This window comes from Lissotriton helveticus, chromosome 4_1, assembly GCF_964261635.1.
Source record: "Lissotriton helveticus chromosome 4_1, aLisHel1.1, whole genome shotgun sequence".
NCBI lineage: Eukaryota > Metazoa > Chordata > Amphibia > Caudata > Salamandridae > Lissotriton > Lissotriton helveticus.
Genome location: NC_136063.1, coordinates 1,928,908,478 through 1,928,935,588, shown reverse-complemented (window position 1 = coordinate 1,928,935,588; position 27,111 = coordinate 1,928,908,478).

The window sequence follows — 27,111 nt, the reverse complement described above, 5'->3', positions numbered from 1 at the left end:
TAGTAGGATTATAAAACTTTAATAACTTATAAATATATACAACGCAACAAAAACAGTAAAAACATTTAAACATTTTTAGGAAAAAAGAAGCAACAATGGTCAGTAGCTGTGTTTTGTGCGAATAGTCCCAAGGCAGCACAACGTGCTGAGTTCTGGACGGCACCCAGGTGATGTTGCCTGGGTGCCGCACTGGTTTTGGGTATCCTACAATGCAGCTCCGAAAAACGGCGTGGGGCGTCCCGGGGGGTGGCCTCGTCAGTAGCGGTCTGTTGTGCGAATAGTCCCAAGGCAGCAGAACGCGCTGAGATGTGGATGGCACCCAGGTGATGTCCAGTAAGTTGCCGCACTGGTTTTGGTATCCTACAATGCTGCTCCGAATAACGGCGTGGGGCGCCCCGGGGGGGGGTGAGGCGGCGTGAACGGGCCTCCCCAGGTGGAGGCTCGTCTGCTGTAGTGGGGCGCCCCTTTACCGTTTCAGTTGCCATTCCGCCCGCTTTTGGTACACTGTGCCAAAATCCGCCATTCAGCTGAGTTGCGCCCACTCTTGCGGTGCAGCGATGGGCGGCTGCCACAGGACTCTCAAAATGGCGGCAGGCTCTTTCCTTTTTGGGCCTGGTCCACGGAAATGGCCCTGGGACACTTTGGAAATCGGACGCTTGTCTGCTAGGTCTTGGACCCCATTCTCGAAAGCGTCCCCTCAGCCTTGAAGATTCTACAAAAGTCTTGGGGGCCCCCGACTCCTGCAGGCTTCCGGTGGGGAGCGGCTGCCATGATTGCTCGCGGAATGACCACGACGGAGCCACGAGATGGTGGTGCTTTCATGTTCCAAGGTGTCGCAGGGCCATTTTAGTGGACCACGCCCAAATCTGAAGAGCCGGCCGCCATTTTGAGAGTCCTGTGGCAGCCGCCTATCGCTGCACCGCAAGAGCGGGAGCAACTCAACTACATGGTGAGCGAGACGCTGTAGTCGAAAGAGCGGGCGGTAAACAGCTGAATAGCGGAAGAGGCACAGTGCAGCAAAAGCGGGCGGAATGTCAACTGAAACGGTAAAGGGGCGCCCCACTACTGCGTGTCTTTAGGTGAAACGGATTGTGGGACAAGGTCAAGAATGGAAGAGTCACCAAAAGGCAAAAAGTTCCGCTTGACCCCGGGAGCCGGCCACCTATGTCGGGGGCGATCTCAGGCCACACCAGGGCAACACGACTTGGAGAGGGGGCCGGAGCCAAGCGCCCCCTCCGAGTCCGCGCCATCACACCGTCCCTCGGGGGCCTCCGTCAAGCGGTTCAGGGTGGCACCGCATCATATTGTTTTCAAATGCAGTCACGTCCTCAAACAGCCCCCACTTACATTGAGAATAGTGAAGCTGTAGCAAGTGCAAATAAGCTTCAGACAGTGTTACAAGCACTCCTCAAAACTTTGAACTATCAGAGTGCATGAGTTTCATGCTCGATCGATTGAGCTAGCCGGATCGGGCACCAAAAAGTATAAAATAGTTATGTAAATAGTTATTTAATAAAATGTTTTACCCTGTTACTTTGCTGGTGTGTTGTATATATTTGTAATATTTGCATAGAGTTTATCGTTATTTTGGGCGGGGTGGGTGGCGGAGCCGAGCTGTCTTGCAGCCATCATGGTGTGGAGCTCAGTTCATCTCACTAGTTTCGTATTTCTCATGAGGGGTTGTTCCTAATGTTTCTATTTTAGCGAGGTCAAAAAGAGATCCCATTAGTGGCCTACTGATTTTGCTCGATTCCTTTTGTTTTTTTACACGATTTTTCACTATCTGCAAAGACTAAACAGAGTATTGCGACTCTGTGCTTGTTTGTAAATAGAGAATGAACCAAAGAGAACCAATTCTAAAACAGTAAATGCTTGGATAACAATCAATCAAATGGAGAGAGAAGCAGGCACGACGGATTACAACGGGGGCAAAGGCCTGCGTTAACTACCCTTCACTATCTGCAAAGAGAGAGTACTCCTAATAGAAATGAGGGGGAGGGGGGGGCAGCATTCAAAGCAGATCAGTGTGCATAAACACGAAAATGTTTTTACTTACCATGTACTTGACATTCGACAGCTTATGATATTTGCTATTAAAAAAACATTGAAATTCACTGAAAAAACCATAGGTTAGAGACCATATATAGTTAGGAATTAGCATTTAAAAAACCTTGAAAATTCACTGAAAAAACCATAGGTTATAGACCATATATAGTTAGGAATTAGCATTTAAAAAACCTTATTTTACTCACACAAAACCATTGAAATTCCATATATAGTTAGTTGCACTAACTATATATCGCGCACCCGCAATTCACTGCTGATGATGTCACATATTACATCATTCATGACATGGTCAGTGACATCACTGATGACATCTCAAATGACATCACTGATGACATCACTGATGACATCTCAAATGACATCACTGATTACATCACTGATGACATCTCAAATGACATCACTGATAACATCTCAAATGACATCACTGATGACATCTCAAATGACATCACTGATGACATCACTGATGACATCTCATTTGACATCATTGGTCACATCACTGATGATATCATTCATGTGACAATACAATGCATCTCCTCACACTTTCATATAACCTCTGTTACACCCAGTGTTAAATACAGAGTATAATTTTTTAAACCATTGACACACCAATACTAGTTACTACATACGCACTCACTGATTCCTATGTTTACACAAACACTCACTCATTCACCCATACAATCATTCATACATACAATCACTCATCTTTACAACACTATCATATGCACTCATACACCTATACAGACACTCACACTCTGCCACTCATCCATGGAGTTACTCACACACCTAGTCAGTCCTGTAAAGAATCAAGCACACTTCCATTTTCTAATCTATACAGTTAAACATAGAGCACCTTACATTTTCAAACATATACTAACACATACTTACTCTCTTATACAATCATTGATACAAGTACACATTGATCTGCACAGAGTCACCCACCTCCCAGCCAGCCACACACACACTCAGTCTCCCATACAAATACTTGGGCAATCAATCAATAACCCATATAGTTACTCATATAGCTACTGATCAACACATGCAGCAGTTTACAGAACAAAAGACATAATGATGCACAAATTAAGACAGTTTAGTCACTAACCCATGCACTCAGTGAGACACATTTAATCACTCACTCATACATTCAGTCATGCACCTACTAAATCCTTCGTCCAGACACTTATACATCTACTCATTCTTCAATATGTAAGACATATTTTAACTTTACAGAAACATACAGTCACTGGATGTTGTCATCAGTGATGTCATCAGTGATGTCATTTGAGATGTCATCAGTGATGTCATCAGTGATGTCACTGACCATGTCATGAATGATGTAATATGTGACATCATCAGCAGTGAATTGCGGGTGCGCGATATATAGTTAGTGCAACTAACTATATATGGAATTTCAATGGTTTTGTGTGAGTAAAATAAGGTTTTTTAAATGCTAATTCCTAACTATATATGGTCTATAACCTATGGTTTTTTCAGTGAATATATATATATATATATATATATATATATATATATATATATATATATATATATATATATATATATATATATATATTCACTGAAAAAACCATAGGTTATAGACCATATATAGTTAGGAATTAGCATTTACAAAACCTTGAAAATTCACTGAAAAAACCATAGGTTATAGACCATATATAGTTAGGAATTAGCATTTACTAAACCTTATTTTACTCACACAAAACCATTGAAATTCCATATATAGTTAGTTGCACTAACTATATATCGCGCACCCGCAATCCACTGCTGATCATGTCACATATTACATCATTCATGACATGGTCAGTGACATCACTGATGACATCACTGATGACAACATCCAGTGATTATGTGTTTCTGTAAAGTTTAAATATGTTTTACATATTGAAGAATGAGTGGATGTATAAGTGTCTGAATGAAGGTTTTAGTAGGTGCGTGATTGACTGTATGAGTGAGTGATTAAATGCGTCTTACTGAATGCACGGGTTAGTGACTAAACTGTCTAAAAGTGTGCATCAGTATGTCTGTTGTTGTGCAAGCTGCTGCACGTGTTGATCAGTAGCTATATAAGTAGCTATATGGGTTATTGATTGGTTGCACAAGTATTTGTATGGGAGACTGAGTGTGTGTATGGCTGGCTGGGAGGTGTGTGACTCTGTGCAGATCAATGTGTACTTGTATCAGTGATTCTATAAGAGAGTAACTATGTGTTAGTATATGTTTCAAAAATGTAAGGTGTTCTGTGTTTAACTGTATAGATGAGAAAATGGAAGTGTGATTGATTCTTTTCAGGACTGACTAGGTGTGTGAGTAACTCCATGGATGAGTGGCAGAGTGTGAGTGTCTGTATAGGTGTATGAGTGCATATGATAGTGTTGTAAAGATGAGTGATTGTATGTATGAATGATTGTATGAGTGAATGTGTGTGTAGACATAGGAATCAGTGAGTGCGTATGTAGTAACTAGTATTGGTGTGTCAATGGTTTCAAAAATGATACTCTCTATTTAACACTGGGTGTAACGGAGGTTATATTAGAGTGTGAGGAGATGCATTGTATTATCACATGAATGATATCATCAGTGATGTGATCATTGATATCAAGTGAGATGTCATCAGTGATGTCATTTGAGATGTCATCAGTGATGTCATCAGTGATGTCACTGACCATGTCATGAATGATGTAATATGTGACATGATCAGCAGTGGATTGCGGGTGCGCGATATATAGTTAGTGCAACTAACTATATATGGAATTTCAATGGTTTTGTGTGAGTAAAATAAGGTTTAGTAAATGCTAATTCCTAACTATATATGGTCTATAACCTATGGTTTTTTCAGTGAATTTTCAAGGTTTTGTAAATGCTAATTCCTAACTATATATGGTCTATAACCTATGGTTTTTTCAGTGAATTTCATTGGTTTTTTAACAGCTAATATCTGTAGCTGTAAAATTTATTCTTCTTTAAATCCAAAAATATATTTTATATGTTTATGAATAATTATTTTTTTAAATATTTTTTTTTCTTCGTTCCCGCTTCGCGAATCGGGAACCTTACAGTAAAAAAATGTTCAGAAAAATAAAAAAAAAAGTTCTTTTCAGAACTACCTCCCCGTTATTAAAAAATTGGTACAATATTTGGAACTGTGCCAACCTCTATTTCTCTTAGTTCGCTTCCTAGTTCGCTCGCTGGTACGCGAACTGGAAGCGAACCAAAAACAGTAAGTATAAGGGAAGGAAACACACACTTATGTTAAAAGAAAGACAGCTATAGGGGAGTAAACTAGAGATACTATTACCCATAATCCACTACTGATGATGTCACATATTACATCATTCATGACATGCTCAGTGACATCATCAGCAGAGGATTGCGGGTTTTTTGGCAACATGCCTTATCGACGGTTTAATAACGCTGCCTTTTGCTTTATATAAGTTTTCAAATTGTATGAAATATATACCAATAGGTCTTTATGAACCTTTAGGTAGTGCTTTTGTTCATGAGGTCTGGTCGCTTCCATACACATACAGATGTTTCAAAGATGATCAAGAAGTTTATCTGAATGGAGAGGAATGCACTGAGACGCCAGATCATTCACTAATGTGTAGGCACATACAGTTACACGATTCATGCAACAAACAGCGACCAAATATGGCTTGCGTGATGCAAGGCACGCCAGTTCCTGCTATCATCCCCACGTTCAAGTTGTTGGAAAATGGTAGTTATTTGATGCTCAATAATGAAGATTGTTCTGAGTTAATTAAAAGTATTCCTTTTATCGTAACAGTAAGTGAACGGGTTATTTGCTGCAGAAATGTTCTATTTCCTCCCACACATGAACATAGGGAGTTTTCAATCTGGCCACAAATACCAACCTTGGGACACGTTTCAACGGCATGACAAGAATAAGAGCTCTTTTGTCTCAGAGAGAGGTGGCCTTGAGTTCGGCCCGTGAAACTTTCGTACTTCACATAGCGAACACCCGTACACAGGTTTGCCTTTCAATTTCAGCAACATGTTTCCGACTATCTTTAACGCATCCTCCACAAAATCCCTGGCACACTTTTTTAAAGTTGTTACCAGTGGTCTCGTGACTTCATTTGAGAAAATCTTTGGAGTCATCCCTGCTCCCTTTCATTCCATTTTCTCCACTCTGGTTCGTGGATTGCATTTTTACTTGCATTACCAGCGGACGCTCTTGTACTTTTTTACATTTTTAAATATGGATGTCCCTCCTATGCAACCTCCGACCCTGCAGCTGCTGACACTGTTCCGCAATCGCATGCTAGAATATTATGGCACAATGCCGTTGGCGATATTAAGCACGGCATATGGATTATCTTTTCGGTTCTCCTACTTCACCTGTGTCCAGCCTGTATTTCACTGCCTGACCTGTGATTTCGATTGGGCCATTGATTTGTGTCTCTGCGGACCGGTTTCTCCTGACGTCGACTTTAATCAGCTGATGACTCCTATCATTACTCACGAGTTGATTTGTCCTGGCGAAAGGATTATGGCTGTGGCATTGATGCATGGACTACTTGGTCCCTGGAATTTACTGGCGGCAGCACAGTCTTTCTTGGAACACAGCTTTCTTGAAAACCCACCGAGCTGTCCTCTGATGGTGATAGAGGATCCGGTGCTGGGAGAGCACGTATGTTCTTTTCCGCTTTTAAATTGGATGGCTGAACTGTTTTCGGATGAAGACGGTGACTTCCTGTTGGAGGCTGTTGCAGCTTATTTTGCATACACAGTTATGTCATAGACCTTTTTCATGTTTCATATGCTGAGTACTAGCATTTCATTGACAATTCATTGACTTAATTGTCAAGTTTTTATTATTTACCTTGCCTATTGGCTTAAGACTCGATAAAGTACTTGGCTGTTTTATTTTTCTTTAGCATTGAATTTTCCTAGTTTTTAATGCTTTACCTTGCGGACCGTCCACATATAAACTTGCAATCTGCTCTCATGAGATGGCACTTCTATTATCTTATTCAGTTCATTTCCGGATCATGAGGAGGTGTCATCTAGGTCCTGGATATCTTTACACCGTGTTAAGTTAGCATGGGCTCATTACCGGTTTAAACGCCATTTTTCCTTTTTTGCAACTTCTGCACACGACATTTAGTTGTTGCTTTAGCTTTCCACCTAGTAGTTCATCGTGGTTTACATGAGAATAATATGTTATTGGTCTACTATCTGCTTTACTTGTTAAACTATATCTGTACAGCGAGTGCTAAAGTTTCAAGAACAACACGGTACAGAATTGTTATGAGGTCTGATCTCCACGACTTCATACTCATAACATAAGTGCAACTTCTGCCAATTCTGGGCATGAGGCGGGTTTTATATTGCTTTGCCGAACACACATACACAACAGTTGATGCGGTTCACATGAAGAGAGAGCTGGTGTATGCTGATGTGATTCCTTCAAATCTAAGACACTAAAGTATGGGCACGCCCTAAACCAACACAAAGAGACCTTCTTAGCAAATAATATAATATGTGTATTAGGGAGGGTGAGATATAAGCAGCCGCGGGCCGTGGAGGGAGTTACGGTGAGGCAGGGAGGCGGGGAGGGGGAGAAGCAGGGTGGAGCCCTCTCTACCTTGCCCCTCCCCCTCCCCGCCTCCCTGCCCCACCGTAACTCCCTCCACGGCCCGCGGCTGCTTATAAGTGTTGCTAACTCTTATTCATTTACAGCATGTTAACATACTGTCACCATTCGCTTTTTATGTACTAGTAACTATGCTGGTAATTTTGCTACTGATAATATGTGTACTTGTATTCTCCACCCTGCTTCTCCCCCTCCCCGCCTCCCTGCCTCACCGTAACTCCCTCCACGGCCCGCGGCTGCTTATAAGTGTTGCTAACTCTTATTCATTTACAGCATGTTAACATACTATCACCATTCACTTTTTATGTACTAGTAACTATGCTGGTAATTTTGCTACTGATAATATGTGTACTTTTATTATCTAAGGTACTACGCCTGAGAAGACGGCATTAGTAAATAAACATTTCAAATACACATGTGTTCTTCTTAACTCCATGTTCTGGTTTCTAAGAAATATATAACGACCGACTGTTCATGAGTTCCACGTATCCTGAGGTACTATAAGTTCATATTCTGGATTGTCTAAACATTGAGAGTTTGTTATATCCAATGTGACACTGTACCTAGCTTGCTAAATAGTTTTTGATTACTAACGTGAGTTTTGGGACACCCTAATTCGCCGAGGTTCCAATCCTCTGTCCACAGTTCTGTGTGAGAACAGAAACCCTGCGACAGGGGCACCCCCGACCCTTGCTGGACCTTCATCACACTTGCGATACAACTCCAGCAATGCGCCACCTTTACGGCACAGATACATCACGCATCTGTGCTGTTTTTGCCCCGTGATGCGCCGCATTGTAAATGCAGCACACCATAGGTGACGGAACAGCGGCACAGAATGACTAACACATCCCTGGTGATGCGCCAGTCATCATAAATCTATCCCTATGCTTCTTATCTTGTTAGAGATGAACCGCCATATGTATCATCAAAGTTATTTGCATTTCCTAAATAGCGAACTTTAAGGAATAAATAGCGATTCTTTACCATTCCTAGTTTGCGATGAGCTATTTGCTAATTAGCCGAATGTAGCCCAATGAAGCCCGATGTAGCCCAATGTAGCCCAAAGATGGCCGCCAGACACACAAAAAAACAAATGTAGCCCAAATATCAGCCAGATGTAGCCCAACTATAGCCCAGTGACAGAATGACCAATCAGCTTCGCAAACCTCCGTTACGCGAAGCGGAGCGCTGTTACAGATATATATCTTTTTTTGAACGTTAATTTCTCAAAATCCACTGGAGCACATATATTGAGACCTAGCAAAGGCACATCGGGCTACCAGTCCCTAATATTTTGCCAAGTTTCGTGCAAATCCATTCAGCCGTTCAATTATTATTTTTATTATTTTTTTTTGCCCCGCGGGGCCCTTTTAAAACCTCCACATCAAACCTAGGGGGTCAGCGAGGATCTACTATGCCCCCTTATAGTTATTTCCCCCTTTGTTTTGACCTCCTCTTGTCTCTCGATCCTACCGAGAGACAAGATGGCGGCCGCTACGGACTGTTTGGAATGTTGACAGACGCCGGAGAACCAATCAGCTTCGCTTCACAAAGCTCCGTTGCGCGAAAAGTCCGCGAACCAGAGCGCTAACCGGTCCGCTGTTACAGATATATATCTTTTTTTAAACGTTAATTTCTCAAAATCCACTGGAGCACATATATTGAGACCTACAAAAGGCACATCGGGCTACCAGTCCCTACAATTTTGCCAAGTTTCGTGCAAATCCATTCAGCCGTTCGGGCTAAAAGTGAGGCCAACCGCCCTATGGAAAACTCAATGTTAAAAACACGTTTTGGGACCCCCCTTTTTTCTCGGCCCCCACTGGACGAACCCCCCCCAAATTTTCAAGGGCTGCTCAGAAACAAAATGTGCCATTTTCCTGAAAATTTCAGCCAATTCCGTCCACAAACGCCAAAGTTATTAGACATAGAATTTTCAAAAAACCCATAGAGAAAAAATCCTAACTATATATACCTACTGGCGACCGCCAGTAGGTAATATATATATATATATATATATACTAACCATATCATAATTGGGTATAGATGACCGGTCAAGTTGTGGACACATACTATTGGAATCAGCTATCTGCTTATGAGGTATGAGTGGAGATGTTGGCATTATATATGGCATCAATAAGCATATATGACAAAATAATAACTAACATTCTAAACACATATTTTAACATGGGCATTACTTATGTAAATAGTGTCACGATTAAGAGCATATGATCCATTATTCAGCATCAGTAGGTGCCGTCAACAGCCCAAATATGAGGAGAAACGATTATATGTTTGGCTCATATATGGGTCGGTTTAAACATTTATGTATTTGTACGGACAATGGATTTTAACGATGTATTTTGCATTTCTTTGCATTGATGTATGCTTTTCGAATGGGATTCAATTAACCCAGTATGAAATATCAACGGTTGTAAAAGGATTGACACTTAATTGTATTTCGGGTCATGAATTTGCCAAATACACATAAGCACTTTAGCAAATATGTAACAATATATATATTTGTCAGCCTTAGCATGCTTAGTACGATTACCTATGTATATAGTATATGCCATAAACTTCTGTCCTTTGCATTTTTACAAATGGCGCCCGCTTTAGCAATGATACGCTGGTAGTTTTCTTACATAGTCCTATTTCTGTGTCTATGCATGATTACGGTTTGGCGCGAAACGAACAGGAGATCATTTTAAAATCACAGTGCCTAACTACCGTTTGACATCAGTAGGCAAGGGCACGGACGTGCCCGAAACGGGTCTGACGATATGCACCACTTAGTGCATAATTAAAAAAGCATCTATAAAGAAGAAGTCTGACTCTGGCGAATTTGTCATTATTGCTGTCTGCGTACCTGTCTGTGCACGAGCCACTTTAGAGGCAAGGTGGATCGTATATATATATATATATATATATATATTCACTGAAAAAACCATAGGTTATAGACCATATATAGTTAGGAATTAGCATTTACAAAACCTTGAAAATTCACTGAAAAAACCATAGGTTATAGACCATATATAGTTAGGAATTAGCATTTAAAAAACCTTATTTTACTCACACAAAACCATTGAAATTCCATATATAGTTAGTTGCACTAACTATATATCGCGCACCCGCAATCCACTGCTGATGATGTCACATATTACATCATTCATGACATGGTCAGTGACATCACTGATGACATCACTGATGACATCTCAAATGACATCACTGATGACATCACTGATGACAACATCCAGTGACTGTATGTTTCTGTAAAGTTAAAATATGTCTTACATATTGAAGAATGAGTGGATGTATAAGTGTCTGGACGAAGGATTTAGTAGGTGCATGACTGAATGTATGAGTGAGTGATTAAATGTGTCTCACTGAGTGCATGGGTTAGTGACTAAACTGTCTTAATTTGTGCATCATTATGTCTGTTGTTCTGTAAACTGCTGCATGTGTTGATCAGTAGCTATATGAGTAACTATATGGGTTATTGATTGATTGCCCAAGTATTTGCATGGGAGACTGAGTGTGTGTGTGGCTGGCTGGGAGGTGTGTGACTCTGTACAGATCAATGTGTACTTGTATCAATGATTGTATAAGAGAGTAAGTATGTGTTAGTATATGGTTGAAAACGTAAGGTGCTCTATGTTTAACTGTATAGAGTAGAAAATGGAAGTGTGATTGATTCTTTACAGGACTGACTAGGTGTGTGAGTAACTCCATGGATGAGTGGCAGAGTGTGAGTGTCTGTATAGGTGTATGAGTGCATATGATAGTGTTGTAAAGATGAGTGATTGTATGTATGAATGATTGCATGGGTGAATGAGTGAATGTGTGTGTAGACGTAGGAATCAGTGAGTACGTATGTAGTAACTAGTATTGGTGTGTCAATGGTTTCAAAAATTATACTCTGTTTTTAACACTGGGTGAAACAGAGGTTATATTAAAATGTGAGGAGATGCATTGTATTGTCACATGAATGATATCATCAGTGATGTGGTCATTGATGTCAAATGAGATGTCATCAGTGATGTCATTTGAGATGTCATCAGTGATGTCATCAGTGATGTCACTGACCATGTCATGAATGATGTAATATGTGACATCATCAGCAGTGGATTGCGGGTGCGCGATATATAGTTAGTGCAACTAACTATATATGGAATTTCAATGGTTTTGTGTGAGTAAAATAAGGTTTTTTAAATGCTAATTCCTAACTATATATGGTCTATAACCTATGGTTTTTTCAGTGAATTTTTAAGGTTTTGTAAATGCTAATTCCTAACTATATATGGTCTATAACCTATGGTTTTTTCAGTGAATTTCAATGGTTTTTTAATAGCAAATATCATAAGCTGTCGAATGTCAAGTACGTGGTAAGTGAAAACATTTTCGTGTTTATGCACACTGATCTGCTTTGAATGGTGCCCCCCCCCTCATTTCTATTAGGAGTACTCTCTCTTTGCACATAGTGAAGGGTAGTTAACGCAGGCCTTTGCCCCCGTTGTAATACGTCGTGCCTGCTTCTCTCTCCATTTGATTGATTGTTATCCAAGTATTTACTGTTTTAGAATTGGTTCTCTTTGGTTCATTCTCTATTTACAAACAAACACAGAGTCGCAATACTCTGTTTAGTCTTTGCAGATAACGAAAAATCGTGTAAAAAAAAAAGAAAAGGAATCGAGCAAAATCAGTAGGCCACTAATGGGATCTCTTTTTGACCTCGCTAAAATAGAAACATTAGGAACAACCCCTCATGACAAATACAAAACTAGTGAAATGAACTGAACTCCACACAATGATGGCTGCAAAACAGCTCGGCTCCGCCACCCACCCCGCCCAAAATAACGATAAAAAGCGGCTGCCATGATTGGTTGCGGAATGGCCACGACGGAGCTACGAAATGGTGCTGCTCTCATGCTAACCCCAGCTTCAGTCTGAAACATCCAGAAACACTGTAGACTACCAATTCGATCAGTTCTGGTAGCGCCCCAATGTAACCCGGTAGAGAAGAACTAGCCCTCCCCTCTTTGACTAATGGTTCTTGTTGCCTGTCCCTTCTGTTGTCATTTAACAGAACTATTTAGCCTGCTGAAAGGGGTTGTGTTCCGACCGCTGGTTGGTGGACACATTTTGACTATATTCTGGACCTGCGTTGTCGCGTAATGCGTCATATGACGCGCCGCGTTAGCGCATCCGGAAGTCATCCGGGGCGCGCAGCGCGTAACGTAAGCATAACCAGTCATGTGACTTGTTAATAAAACTTTTCAATGGTTCATTTTACTTTTCTTATTCTAATGATGAAAGGCTTGGTCATATGACCTAAAAATTACGCTTTTTATTACTTCCGAACATTATTTTTTCTTAAATATATGTTATAATGTTCCAGGCTAATGTACTTTCCCGGAAAATTTACAACTGTCCTGCAAGTAAAATATATTCTTTTTTCGAGAAAAAGAGCGTTTCTTCGTCCCATGACGGAGCCGTTGAGCAAAAGAGGGTCGACCTGCTGTCTTAGTCGCCGATACGCCTGAATATGAGATTCTTATCGATCACTTTATGTTGCAGGAATAGAAAACACAACAGCCCTTGACCATTTATCTTTACTACGTTCCTTCGTATTATACCTTTTACCCTTCATGTAATTGGTCTGCTTTATTTCACTTGCCTTTTAATGATTCTAAAACAGTGACTATTATTAAAAACTTTACCAATGTATATACTACTACCATGTTTTCTTTTAAAAACCTTTATTGTGAAAATTTCATTATACAAATACGAGCCTATAACCACGTGGGCCTGCCACAGAGCAAACTGTAATCGTATATGATGAATAGACATTTACACTGTAGAAGAACGTAACTGGCGGGCCATTAGGTTGCAAGAACTAAGGTGTCTAACAGTTACGGAATCGGTGGACGTACATTTTATAATTAAAATACGACAGGGCCAGTTACAATAAAATTATCTAGATATACATTTGCGGGCAAGTACCATGGGTGACGTTAATTCGAACTTTCAACAGTACAGTAATCAATAACACATCAGAACTTAATATCAATAGGGATGTCGAAATATTCAATCAATTCTCGTCCCCGCCCGCCATGTGCTTCAAAACTGCATACGTATCTCGTGATTTCAAGGTTCTGCAACCAGTACACAACAAGGAGTTACGAGTCCCATTTATTCCGGCGCCATTTTGGGCGAGGACGGGCAGGTCCAGGATATAGTCAAAATGTCTCTACCAACCATCGACTATGATGACGTTCATATGCTGTATTTATTAGAGTAACACTCATCTGTCCACATGAAATTAATTTGCCACAATCTAAACATGTCATTTTAATCTTTCCAAAGTTCTTCTAAATATTTGGGACCGTTTCCCTTGCCTCTGAAGCTCTCAGTGCCACTTCTTTGATGAATGTACTAGCAGGTCAGGGGTTCTCCTCCAAATCTCTCTTTTATGCAGCACTATAATTAATTGGTGCCACCTCTCCATATGACGATGCATGGTATAGTTACCACAACTATATTTTTTTTCGGTTCCTCTGGAGAGTTCATCGTGGCAGATGAAGCGTGTAACGTACCGGGCATTTACCTTTTTTTGCATGTACAGGAAAGGAAAAAAAAAATCGAGCGTCCGAGTTCTAAGGTGTCCCAGGGCCATTTTAGTGGACCAGGCCCAAATCCAAAGAACAGGCCGCCATTTTGAGAGTCCTCTTGCAGCCGCCTGTTGCTGTAGCATCAAGAGCAGCCGAAACTCAGCTGAATGGCAACTGAAACGGTAAAGGGGCGCCCCACTACATTTCAGCATTGTAGGATGACCACACCAGTACAGCAACTTGCTAGACATCACCTCGGTGCCATCCGGATCTCGGCGCCCCACTGCAGATGAAGTGCCTCTCAACTATGAAACCACCACGGTGACATCCGGATCTTGGCGCGTTGTGCTGCCTTCGGCCTATTCGCACATCGGTCCGCTACTGACGCCATCTCACAGGCTAATGGGGCGACCCACGCCGAGTTTCAGCATTGTAGGATGACCACACCAGTACAGCAACTTGCTGGACATCACCTCGGTGCCATCCGAATCTTGGCATCTCAACGCCTAGTGGTATCTTCCATACAGAAAATCTTGTTACGCTGCCTTTGGCCCCATTCGCACATCAGTCCGCAACTTAGACATCACCTCGGTGCCATCCGGATCTTGGCATCTCAGCGCCTTGTGGTGTCAGTCAGAAAATATTGTTGCGCTGCCTTTGGCCCCATTCGCACATCAGTCCGCTACTGACACCATCTCACAGGCCAACAGGGCGCCCCACGCCGACTTTTACCATTGTACGATGGCCACACCAGTGGCACAACTTGCTAGACATCACCTCGGTGCCATCCGAATCTTGGCATCTCAACGCCTAGTGGTATCTTCCATACAGAAAATATTGTTACGCTGCCTTTGGCCCCATTCGCACATCGGTCCGCAACTTAGACATCACCTCGGTGCTATCCGGATCTTGGCATCTCAGCGCCTTGTGGTGTATTCTCTTCAGAAAATATTGTTGCGCTGCCTTTGGCCCCATTCGCACATCGGTCCGCAACTTAGACATCACCTCGGTGCCATCCGGATCTTGGCATCTCAGCGCCTTGTGGTGTCTTCTACTCCGAAAATATTGTAGAAAATATTGTTGCGCTGCCTTTGGCCCCATTCGCACATCAGTCCGCTACTGACACCATCTCACAGGCCAACAGGGCGCCCCACGCCGACTTTTACCATTGTACGATGGCCACACCAGTGCCACAACTTGCTAGACACCACCTCGGTGCCATCCGGATCTTGGCATCTCAGCGCCTTGTGGTGTCTTCAAATCAGAAAATATTTTTGCGCTGCCTTTGGCCCCATTCGCACATCGGTCCGCTACTGACGCCATCTCACAGGCCAACGGGGCGCCCCACGCCGACTTTCAACATTATAGGATGGCCACAGAAGTGCGACAACTTACTAGACACCACCTCGGTGCCATCCGGATCTCGGCGCCCCACTGCAGATGAAGTGCCTCTCAACTATGAAACCACCACGGTGACATCCGGATCTTGGCGCGTTGTGCTGCCTTCGGCCTATTCGCACATCGGTCCGCTACTGACGCCATCTCACAGGCTAATGGGGCGACCCACGCCGAGTTTCAGCATTGTAGGATGACCACACCAGTACAGCAACTTGCTGGACATCACCTCGGTGCCATCCGAATCTTGGCATCTCAACGCCTAGTGGTATCTTCCATACAGAAAATCTTGTTACGCTGCCTTTGGCCCCATTCGCACATCAGTCCGCAACTTAGACATCACCTCGGTGCCATCCGGATCTTGGCATCTCAGCGCCTTGTGGTGTCAGTCAGAAAATATTGTTGCGCTGCCTTTGGCCCCATTCGCACATCAGTCCGCTACTGACACCATCTCACAGGCCAACAGGGCGCCCCACGCCGACTTTTACCATTGTACGATGGCCACACCAGTGGCACAACTTGCTAGACATCACCTCGGTGCCATCCGAATCTTGGCATCTCAACGCCTAGTGGTATCTTCCATACAGAAAATATTGTTACGCTGCCTTTGGCCCCATTCGCACATCGGTCCGCAACTTAGACATCACCTCGGTGCTATCCGGATCTTGGCATCTCAGCGCCTTGTGGTGTATTCTCTTCAGAAAATATTGTTGCGCTGCCTTTGGCCCCATTCGCACATCGGTCCGCAACTTAGACATCACCTCGGTGCCATCCGGATCTTGGCATCTCAGCGCCTTGTGGTGTCTTCTACTCCGAAAATATTGTAGAAAATATTGTTGCGCTGCCTTTGGCCCCATTCGCACATCAGTCCGCTACTGACACCATCTCACAGGCCAACAGGGCGCCCCACGCCGACTTTTACCATTGTACGATGGCCACACCAGTGCCACAACTTGCTAGACACCACCTCGGTGCCATCCGGATCTTGGCATCTCAGCGCCTTGTGGTGTCTTCAAATCAGAAAATATTTTTGCGCTGCCTTTGGCCCCATTCGCACATCGGTCCGCTACTGACGCCATCTCACAGGCCAACGGGGCGCCCCACGCCGACTTTCAACATTATAGGATGGCCACAGAAGTGCGACAACTTACTAGACACCACCTCGGTGCCATCCGGATCTTGGCGCGTTGTGCTGCCTTCGGCCTATTCGCACATCGGTCCGCTACTGACGCAAACTCACAGGCCAACGGGGCGCCCCACGCCGACTTTCAGCATTGTAGGATGGCCACACCAGTGCGGCAACTTGCTACACACCACCTCGGTGCCATCCGGATCTTGACATCTCAGCGCCTAGTGGTGTCTTCTATTCCGAAAATATTGTTGCGCTGCCTTCGGCCCCATTCACACATCGGTCCGCTACTGACGCCATCTCACAGGCCAACGGGGCGCCCCACGCCGACTTTCAGCATTGTAGGATGGCCACACCAGTGCCACAACTTGCTAGACACCACCTCGGTGCCATCTGGAACTTGGCATCTCAGCGCCTTGTGGTGTCTTCAATTCAGAATATATTGTTGCGCTGCCTTTGGCCCCATTCGCACATCGGTCCGCTACTGACGCCATCTCACAGGCCAACGGGGCGCCCCACGCCGACTATCAGCATTGTAGGATAGCCACACGAGTACAGCAACTTGCTAGACATCACCTCGGTGCCATCCGGATCTCGGCGCCCCACTGCAGATGAAGTGCCTCTCAACTATGACACCACCTCGGTGCCATCCGGATCTTGGCGCGTTGTGCTGCCTTCGGCCTATTCGCACATCGGTCCGCTACTGACGCAAACTCACAGGCCAACGGGGCGCCCCACGCCGACTTTCAGCATTGTAGGATGGCCACACCAGTGCTGCAACTTGCTGGACACCACCTCGGTGCCATCCGGATCTTGGCGCGTTGTGTTGCCTTCGGCCTATTCGCACATCGGTCCGCTACTGACGCCGCCTCACGTGCCAACGTATTTTCTCCGCATTTTATACCCTATGCCGCATAACAGGTCATGTGACTTGTTTATAAAACTTTTCATTGGTTCATTTTACTTTTGGTTTCCTAATGATGGAAGGCTTGATCATATGACCTAAAAACAACACTTTTCATTGGATGAAAACTTTTTTTTTTTCCCAAACGATGAAAGCCCCACCTTGTTTCTGGATGTTTCAGACTGAAGCTGGCGTCAGCATGAGAGCACCACCATCTCGTAGCTCCGTCGTGGTCATTCCGCGAGCAATCATGGCAGCCGCTCCCCACCCGAAGCCTGCAGGAGTCGGGGCCCCCAAAACTTTTGATGAATTCTCAATGCGGAGGGGACGCTTTCGAGAATGGGGTCCAAGACCTAGCAGACAAGCGTCCGATTTCCAAGGTGTCCCAGGGCCATTTCAGTGGACCAGGCCCAAAAAGGAAAGAGCCTGCCGCCATTTTGAGAGTCCTGTGACAGCCGCCTATCGCTGCACCGCAAGAGTGGGCGCAACTCAGCTGAATTGCGGCTTTTGACACAGTGGACCAAAAACGGACGGAATCGCAACTGAAATGGTAAAGGGGCGCCCCACTACAACAGATGACACTCCACCTGGAGAGGCCCGTTCACACCGCCTCCCCCGGGGCGCCCCACGCCGTTATTCGGAGCAGCATTGTAGGATACCAAAACCAGTGCAGCAACTTACTGGACATCACCTTGGTGCCATCGTTCTGCTGCCTTGGAACTATTCGCACAACAGTTTGCTACTGATGACCCACCCCCCGCGACGCCCCACGCCGTTATTTGCTGGGTGGCAACTTACTAGACATCACTTTCGTGTCATCTAGATTTCGGCGCGTTCTGCTGCCTTGGAACTATTCGCACAACAGTTTGCTACTGATGACCCACCCCCCGCGACGCCCCACGCCGGAAATCTGGACGTTGTGCTGCGTTGGGACTATTCGCACAGCCGACCGCTACTTCGTTGTTTTTCCCTAAAAATGTTTATATGTTATTACTATTTTTGTTTTCTTGTATATATTTATAAATTATTAAAGTTTTATAATCTTACTACTTTGTCGGAGTGCTATATATTTTTAATGTGACACATAATTGTAAAAATATTAATGTACAAAGAGTCATCCCTGGAATCTACCGCTTCACGCTCGGTCCCCTCCCCAATCACAATACAGGATGGTTTTCAGATAATAGCAACGCTTCTGCTGTGACGGATCTCATCGAGTGTGGGCCTTGATCTACTATAACTCCTTTGAAGAGGGGTGATTCTTTACAGCTGTGGCCATAAACTACATCTGCAGGGCTAGCTGATAGCCTAGGACCGGCCTGGACAATCGGACACAGAGGAAAAGGAGTGTCAGAGGGTGCGGTAGTGAATAGGGCGAAAGGGAGGTGTCGGGCGGGCACAGGGTGTGATTCTCAGGGAAGAGCAGCGCAGATGGGGGGAGGTTTATTACCCATGCATAAGACAGAGAGCGGGGGTGACCACTGCCTGGGTGAGATGCTTGCGAGGGTGGGGAGCCATGCTAAGGATCGACAGCGTGCACAGAGTGGGTCTGGTCAAGGCATCTAAAATGGCTGCCGTGCACGACAAAAGTGTGGCATTTGAAAAAAGACAAGATGGCGCAGACAATGTTTTTCAACACTTCCTGATTTCCTTCGAATCGAACGTTAACAGACGTTGGGGCATATTACCAAAGTTAAGCGATATTTAAATTATTGACTTACTTGCACATGGGGGCACCCAACCTACTGAAGGCAAACAATTGACTTTGCTCATAGACTACATGTCCCAGGATGCCTGGTGACGGCTTGATCATGACCACGCCCACTGAGGGAGGTGATGTTTCAAAATAAAAACGAATTTTGAAACATGAGCAAGGTCTCAATGTGTGCTCCTTTGTGCGTCCATGAGGAAGGGGCGTGGCAGCCCCGAAACGCGTCGGACTTCAAGTAATCTGGCTTGGTGTTGTGCTGCAAGGTGTGTCCTGGGGCTAACAATCAGCCTGGCAAGCTGGGGAATACTGCGGAGAGCCTTCCGAAAAGCGCATGAGCGCATTTGGTGAAGACTATAATTTGCGGCCAGCTCTGGTCGTGGAAGTGCTCCACTCTACAACGGCGCACAATCTTTGTGTGCTGAGATGGCTTGAGGGAGACGACGAGCGTCTAACTTATCAGCGCGGATTCCCAAGGATAAAAAACACGATTGCAGATGTCATCTCCTACTACAGGATTTAAATTACTGACTTACTTGCACATGGGGGCACCCAACCTACTGAAGGCAAACAATTGACTTTGCTCATAGACTACATGTCCCAGGATGCCTGGTGACGGCTTGATCATGACCACGCCCACTGAGGGAGGTGATGTTTCAAAATAAAAACGAATTTTGAAACATGAGCAAGGTCTCAATGTGTGCTCCTTTGTGCGTCCATGAGGAAGGGGCGTGGCAGCCCCGAAACGCGTCGGACTTCAAGTAATCTGGCTTGGTGTTGTGCTGCAAGGTGTGTCCTGGGGCTAACAATCAGCCTGGCAAGCTGGGGAATACTGCCGAGAGCCTTCCGAAAAGCGCATGAGCGCATTTGGTGAAGACTATAATTTGCGGCCAGCTCTGGTCGTGGAAGTGCTCCACTCTACAACGGCGCACAATCTTTGTGTGCTGAGATGGCTGGAGGGAGACGACGAGCGTCTAACTTATCAGCGCGGATTCCCAAGGATATAAAACACGATTGCAGATGTCATCTCCTACTACAGGATTTAAATTACTGACTTACTTGCACATGGGGGCACCCAACCTACTGAAGGCAAACAATTGACTTTGCTCATAGACTACATGTCCCAGGATGCCTGGTGACGGCTTGATCATGACCACGCCCACTGAGGGAGGTGATGTTTCAAAATAACAACGAATTTTGAAACATGAGCAAGGTCTCAATGTGTGCTCCTTTGTGCGTCCATGAGGAAGGGGCGTGGCAGCCCCGAAACGCGTCGGACTTCAAGTAATCTGGCTTGGTGTTGTGCTGCAAGGTGTGTCCTGGGGCTAACAATCAGCCTGGCAAGCTGGGGAATACTGCGGAGAGCCTTCCGAAAAGCGCATGAGCGCATTTGGTGAAGACTATAATTTGCGGCCAGCTCTGGTCGTGGAAGTGCTCCACTCTACAACGGCGCACAATCTTTGTGTGCTGAGATGGCTGGAGGGAGACGACGAGCGTCTAACTTAGCGCGGATTCCCAAGGATAAAAAACACGATTGCAGATATCATCTCCTACTACAGGATTTAAATTACTGACTTACTTGCACATGGGGGCACCCAACCTACTGAAGGCAAACAATTGACTTTGCTCATAGACTACATGTCCCAGGATGCCTGGTGACGGCTTGATCATGACCACGCCCACTGAGGGAGGTGATGTTTCAAAATAAAAACTAATTTTGAAACATGAGCAAGGTCTCAATGTGTGCTCCTTTGTGCGTCCATGAGGAAGGGGCGCGGCAGCCCCGAAACGCGTCAGACTTCAAGTAATCTGGCTTGGTGTTGTGCTGCAAGGTGTGTCCTGGGGCTAACAATCAGCCTGGCAAGCTGGGGAATACTGCGGAGAACCTTCCGAAAAGCGCATGAGCGCATTTGGTGAAGACTATAATTTGCGGCCAGCTCTGGTCGTGGAAGTGCTCCACTCTACAACGGCGCACAATCTTTGTGTGCTGAGATGGCTGGAGGGAGACGACGAGCGTCTAACTTATCAGCGCGGATTCCCAAGGATAAAAAACACGATTGCAGATGTCATCTCCTACTACAGGATTTAAATTACTGACTTACTTGCACATGGGGGCACCCAACCTACTGAAGGCAAACAATTGACTTTGCTCATAGACTACATGTCCCAGGATGCCTGGTGACGGCTTGATCATGACCACGCCCACTGAGGGAGGTGATGTTTCAAAATAAAAACGAATTTTGAAACATGAGCAAGGTCTCAATGTGTGCTCCTTTGTGCGTCCATGAGGAAGGGGCGTGGCAGCCCCGAAACGCGTCGGACTTCTAGTAATCTGGCTTGGTGTTGTGCTGCAAGGTGTGTCCTGGGGCTAACAATCAGCCTGGCAAGCTGGGGAATACTACGGAGAGCCTTCCGAAAAGTGCATGAGCGCATTTGGTGAAGACTATAATTTGCGGCCAGCTCTGGTCGTGGAAGTGCTCCACTCTACAACGGCGCACAATCTTTGTGTGCTGAGATGGCTGGAGGGAGACGACGAGCGTCTAACTTATCAGCGCGGATTCCCAAGGATAAAAAACACGATTGCAGATGTCATCTCCTACTACAGGATTTAAATTACTGACTTACTTGCACATGGGGGCACCCAACCTACTGAAGGCAAACAATTGACTTTGCTCATAGACTACATGTCCCAGGATGCCTGGTGATGGCTTGATCATGACCACGCCCACTGAGGGAGGTGATGTTTCAAAATAAAAACGAATTTTGAAACATGAGCAAGGTCTCAATGTGTGCTCCTTTGTGCGTCCATGAGGAAGGTGCGTGGCAGCCCAGAAACGCGTCGGACTTCAAGTAATCTGGCTTGGTGTTGTGCTGCAAGGTGTGTCCTGGGGCTAACAATCAGCCTGGCAAGCTGGGGAATACTGCGGAGAGCCTTCCGAAAAGCGCATGAGCGCATTTGGTGAAAACTATAATTTGCGGCCAGCTCTGGTCGTGGAAGTGCTCCACTCTACAACGGCGCACAATCTTTGTGTGCTGAGATGGCTGGAGGGAGACGACGAGCGTCTAACTTAGCGCGGATTCCCAAGGATAAAAACCACGACTGCAGATGTCATCTCCTACTACAGGATTTAAATTACTGACTTACTGGCACATGGGGGCACCCAACCTACTGAAGGCAAACACTTGACTTTGCTCATAGACTACATGTCCCAGGATGCCTGGTGACGGCTTGATCATGACCACGCCCACTGAGGGAGGTGATGTTTCAAAATAAAAACGAATTTTGAAAAATTAGCAAGGTCTCAATGTGTGCTCCTTTGTGCGTCCATGAGGAAGGGGCGTGGCAGCCCCGAAACGCGTCGGACTTCAAGTAATCTGGCTTGGTGTTGTGCTGCAAGGTGTGTCCTGGGGCTAACAATCAGCCTGGCAAGCTGGGGAATACTGCGGAGAGCCTTCCGAAAAGCGCATGAGCGCATTTGGTGAAGACTATAATTTGCGGCCAGCTCTGGTCGTGGAAGTGCTCCACTCTACAACGGCGCACAATCTTTGTGTGCTGAGATGGCTGGAGGGAGACGACGAGCGTCTAACTTATCAGCGCGGATTCCCAAGGATAAAAAACACGATTGCAGATGTCATCTCCTACTACAGGATTTAAATTACTGACTTACTTGCACATGGGGGCACCCAACCTACTGAAGGCAAACAATTGACTTTGCTCATAGACTACATGTCCCAGGATGCCTGGTGACGGCTTGATCATGACCACGCCCACTGAGGGAGGTGATGTTTCAAAACAAAAACGCATTTTGAAACATGAGCAAGGTCTCAATGTGTGCTCCTTTGTGCGTCCATGAGGAAGGGGCGTGGCAGCCCCGAAACGCGTCGGACTTCAAGTAATCTGGCTTGGTGTTGTGCTGCAAGGTGTGTCCGGGGCTAACAATCAGTCTGGCAAGCTGGGGAATACTGCGGAGAGCCTTCCGAAAAGCGCATGAGCGCATTTGGTGAAGACTATAATTTGCGGCCAGCTCTGGTCGTGGAAGTGCTCCACTCTACAACGGCGCACAATCTTTGTGTGCTGAGATGGCTGGAGGGAGACGACGAGCGTCTAACTTATCAGCGCGGATTCCCAAGGATAAAAAACACGATTGCAGATGTCATCTCTTACTACAGGATTTAAATTACTGACTTACTTGCACATGGGGGCACCCAACCTACTGAAGGCAAACAATTGACTTTGCTCATAGACTACATGTCCCAGGATGCCTGGTGACGGCTTGATCATGACCACGCCCACTGAGGGAGGTGATGTTTCAAAATAAAACCGAATTTTGAAACATGAGCAAGGTCTCAATGTGTGCTCCTTTGTGCGTCCATGAGGAAGGGGCGTGGCAGCCCCGAAACGCGTCGGACTTCAAGTAATCTGGCTTGGTGTTGTGCTGCAAGGTGTGTCCTGGGGCTAACAATCAGCCTGGCAAGCTGGGGAATACTGCGGAGAGCCTTCCGAAAAGCGCATGAGCGCATTTGGTGAAGACTATAATTTGCGGCCAGCTCTGGTCGTGGAAGTGCTCCACTCTACAACGGCGCACAATCTTTGTGTGCTGAGATGGCTGGAGGGAGACGACGAGCGTCTAACTTTTCAGCGCGGATTCCCAAGGATAAAAAACACGATTGCAGATGTCATCTCCTACTACAGGATTTAAATTACTGACTTACTTGCACATGGGGGCACCCAACCTACTGAAGGCAAACAATTGACTTTGCTCATAGACTACATGTCCCAGGATGCCTGGTGACGGCTTCGTCATGACCACGCCCACTGAGGGAGGTGATGTTTCAAAATAAAAACGAATTTTGAAACATGAGCAAGGTCTCAATGTGTGCTCCTTTGTGCGTCCATGAGGAAGGGGCGTGGCAGCCCCGAAACGCGTCGGACTTCAAGTAATCTGGCTTGGTGTTGTGCTGCAAGGTGTGTCCTGGGGCTAACAATCAGCCTGGCAAGCTGGGGAATACTGCGGAGAGCCTTCCGAAAAGCGCATGAGCGCATTTGGTGAAGACTATAATTTGCGGCCAGCTCTGGTCGTGGAAGTGCTCCACTCTACAACGGCGCACAATCTTTGTGTGCTGAGATGGCTGGAGGGAGACGACGAGCGTCTAACTTAGCGTGGATTCCCAAGGATAAAAAACACGATTGCAGATGTCATCTCCTACTACAGGATTTAAATTACTGACTTACTTGCACATGGGGGCACCCAACCTACTGAAGGCAAACAATTGACTTTGCTCATAGACTACATGTCCCAGGATGCCTGGTGACGGCTTGATCATGACCACGCCCACTGAGGGAGGTGATGTTTCAAAATAAAAACAAATTTTGAAACATGAGCAAGGTCTCAATGTGTGCTCCTTTGTGCGTCCATGAGGAAGGGGCGTGGCAGCCCCGAAACGGCGTCGGACTTCAAGTAATCTGGCTTGGTGTTGTGCTGCAAGGTGTGTCCTGGGGCTAACAATCAGCCTGGCAAGCTGGGGAATACTGCGGAGAGCCTTCCGAAAAGCGCATGAGCGCATTTGGTGAAGACTATAATTTGCGGCCAGCTCTGGTTGTGGAAGTGCTCCACTCTACAACGGCGCACAATCTTTGTGTGCTGAGATGGCTGGAGGGAGACGATGAGCGTCTAACTTATCAGCGCGGATTCCCAAGGATAAAAAACACGATTGCAGATGTCATCTCCTACTACAGGATTTAAATTACTGACTTACTTGCACATGGGGGCACCCAGCCTACTGAAGGCAAACAATTGACTTTGCTCATAGACTACATGTCCCAGGATGCCTGGTGACGGCTTGATCATGACCACGCCCACTGAGGGAGGTAATGTTTCAAAATAAAAACGAATTTTGAAACATGAGCAAGGTCTCAATGTGTGCTCCTTTGTGCGTCCATGAGGAAGGGGCGTGGCAGCCCCGAAACGCGTCGGACTTCAAGTAATCTGGCTTGGTGTTGTGCTGCAAGGTGTGTCCTGGGGCTAACAATCAGCCTGGCAAGCTGGGGAATACTGCGGAGAGCCTTCCGAAAAGCGCATGAGCGCATTTGGTGAAGACTATAATTTGCGGCCAGCTCTGGTCGTGGAAGTGCTCCACTCTACAACGGCACACAATCTTTGTGTGCTGAGATGGCTGGAGGGAGACGACGAGCGTCTAACTTATCAGCGCGGATTCCCAAGGATAAAAAACACGATTGCAGATGTCATCTCCTACTACAGGATTTAAATTACTGACTTACTTGCACATGGGGGCACCCAACCTACTGAAGGCAAACAATTGACTTTGCTCATAGACTACATGTCCCAGGATGCCTGGTGACGGCTTGATCATGACCACGCCCACTGAGGGAGGTGATGTTTCAAAATAAAAACGAATTTTGAAACATGAGCAAGGTCTCAATGTGTGCTCCTTTGTGCGTCCATGAGGAAGGGGCGTGGCAGCCCCGAAACGCGTCGGACTTCAAGTAATCTGGCTTGGTGTTGTGCTGCAAGGTGTGTCCTGGGGCTAACAATCAGCCTGGCAAGCTGGGAATACTGCGGAGAGCCTTCCGAAAAGCGCATGAGCGCATTTGGTGAAGACTATAATTTGCGGCCAGCTCTGGTCGTGGAAGGGCTCCACTCTACAACGGCGCACAATCTTTGTGTGCTGAGATGGCTGGAGGGAGACGACGAGCGTCTAACTTATCAGCGCGGATTCCCACGGATAAAAAACACGATTGCAGATGTCATCTCCTACTACAGGATTTAAATTACTGACTTACTTGCACATGGGGGCACCCAACCTACTGAAGGCAAACAATTGACTTTGCTCATAGACTACATGTCCCAGGATGCCTGGTGACGGCTTGATCATGACCACGCCCACTGAGGGAGGTGATGTTTCAAAATAAAAACGAATTTTGAAACATGAGCAAGGTCTCAATGTGTGCTCCTTTGTGCGTCCATGAGGAAGGGGCGTGGCAGCCCCGAAACGCGTCGGACTTCAAGTAATCTGGCTTGGTGTTGTGCTGCAAGGTGTGTCCTGGGGCTAACAATCAGCCTGGCAAGCTGGTGAATACTGTGGAGAGCCTTCCGAAAAGCGCATGAGCGCATTTGGTGAAGACTATAATTTGCGGCCAGCTCTGGTCGTGGAAGTGCTCCACTCTACAACGGCGCACAATCTTTGTGTGCTGAGATGGCTGGAGGGAGACGACGAGCGTCTAACTTAGCGCGGATTCCCAAGGATAAAAAACACGATTGCAGATGTCATCTCCTACTACAGGATTTAAATTACTGACTTACTTGCACATGGGGGCACCCAACCTACTGAAGGCAAACAATTGACTTTGCTCATAGACTACATGTCCCAGGATGCCTGGTGACGGCTTGATCATGACCACGCCCACTGAGGGAGGTGATGTTTCAAAATAAAAACGAATTTTGAAACATGAGCAAGGTCTCAATGTGTGCTCCTTTGTGCGTCCATGAGGAAGGGGCGTGGCAGCCCCGAAACGCGTCGGACTTCAAGTAATCTGGCTTGGTGTTGTGCTGCAAGGTGTGTCCTGGGGCTAACAATCAGCCTGGCAAGCTGGGGAATACTGCGGAGAGCCTTCCGAAAAGCGCATGAGCGCATTTGGTGAAGACT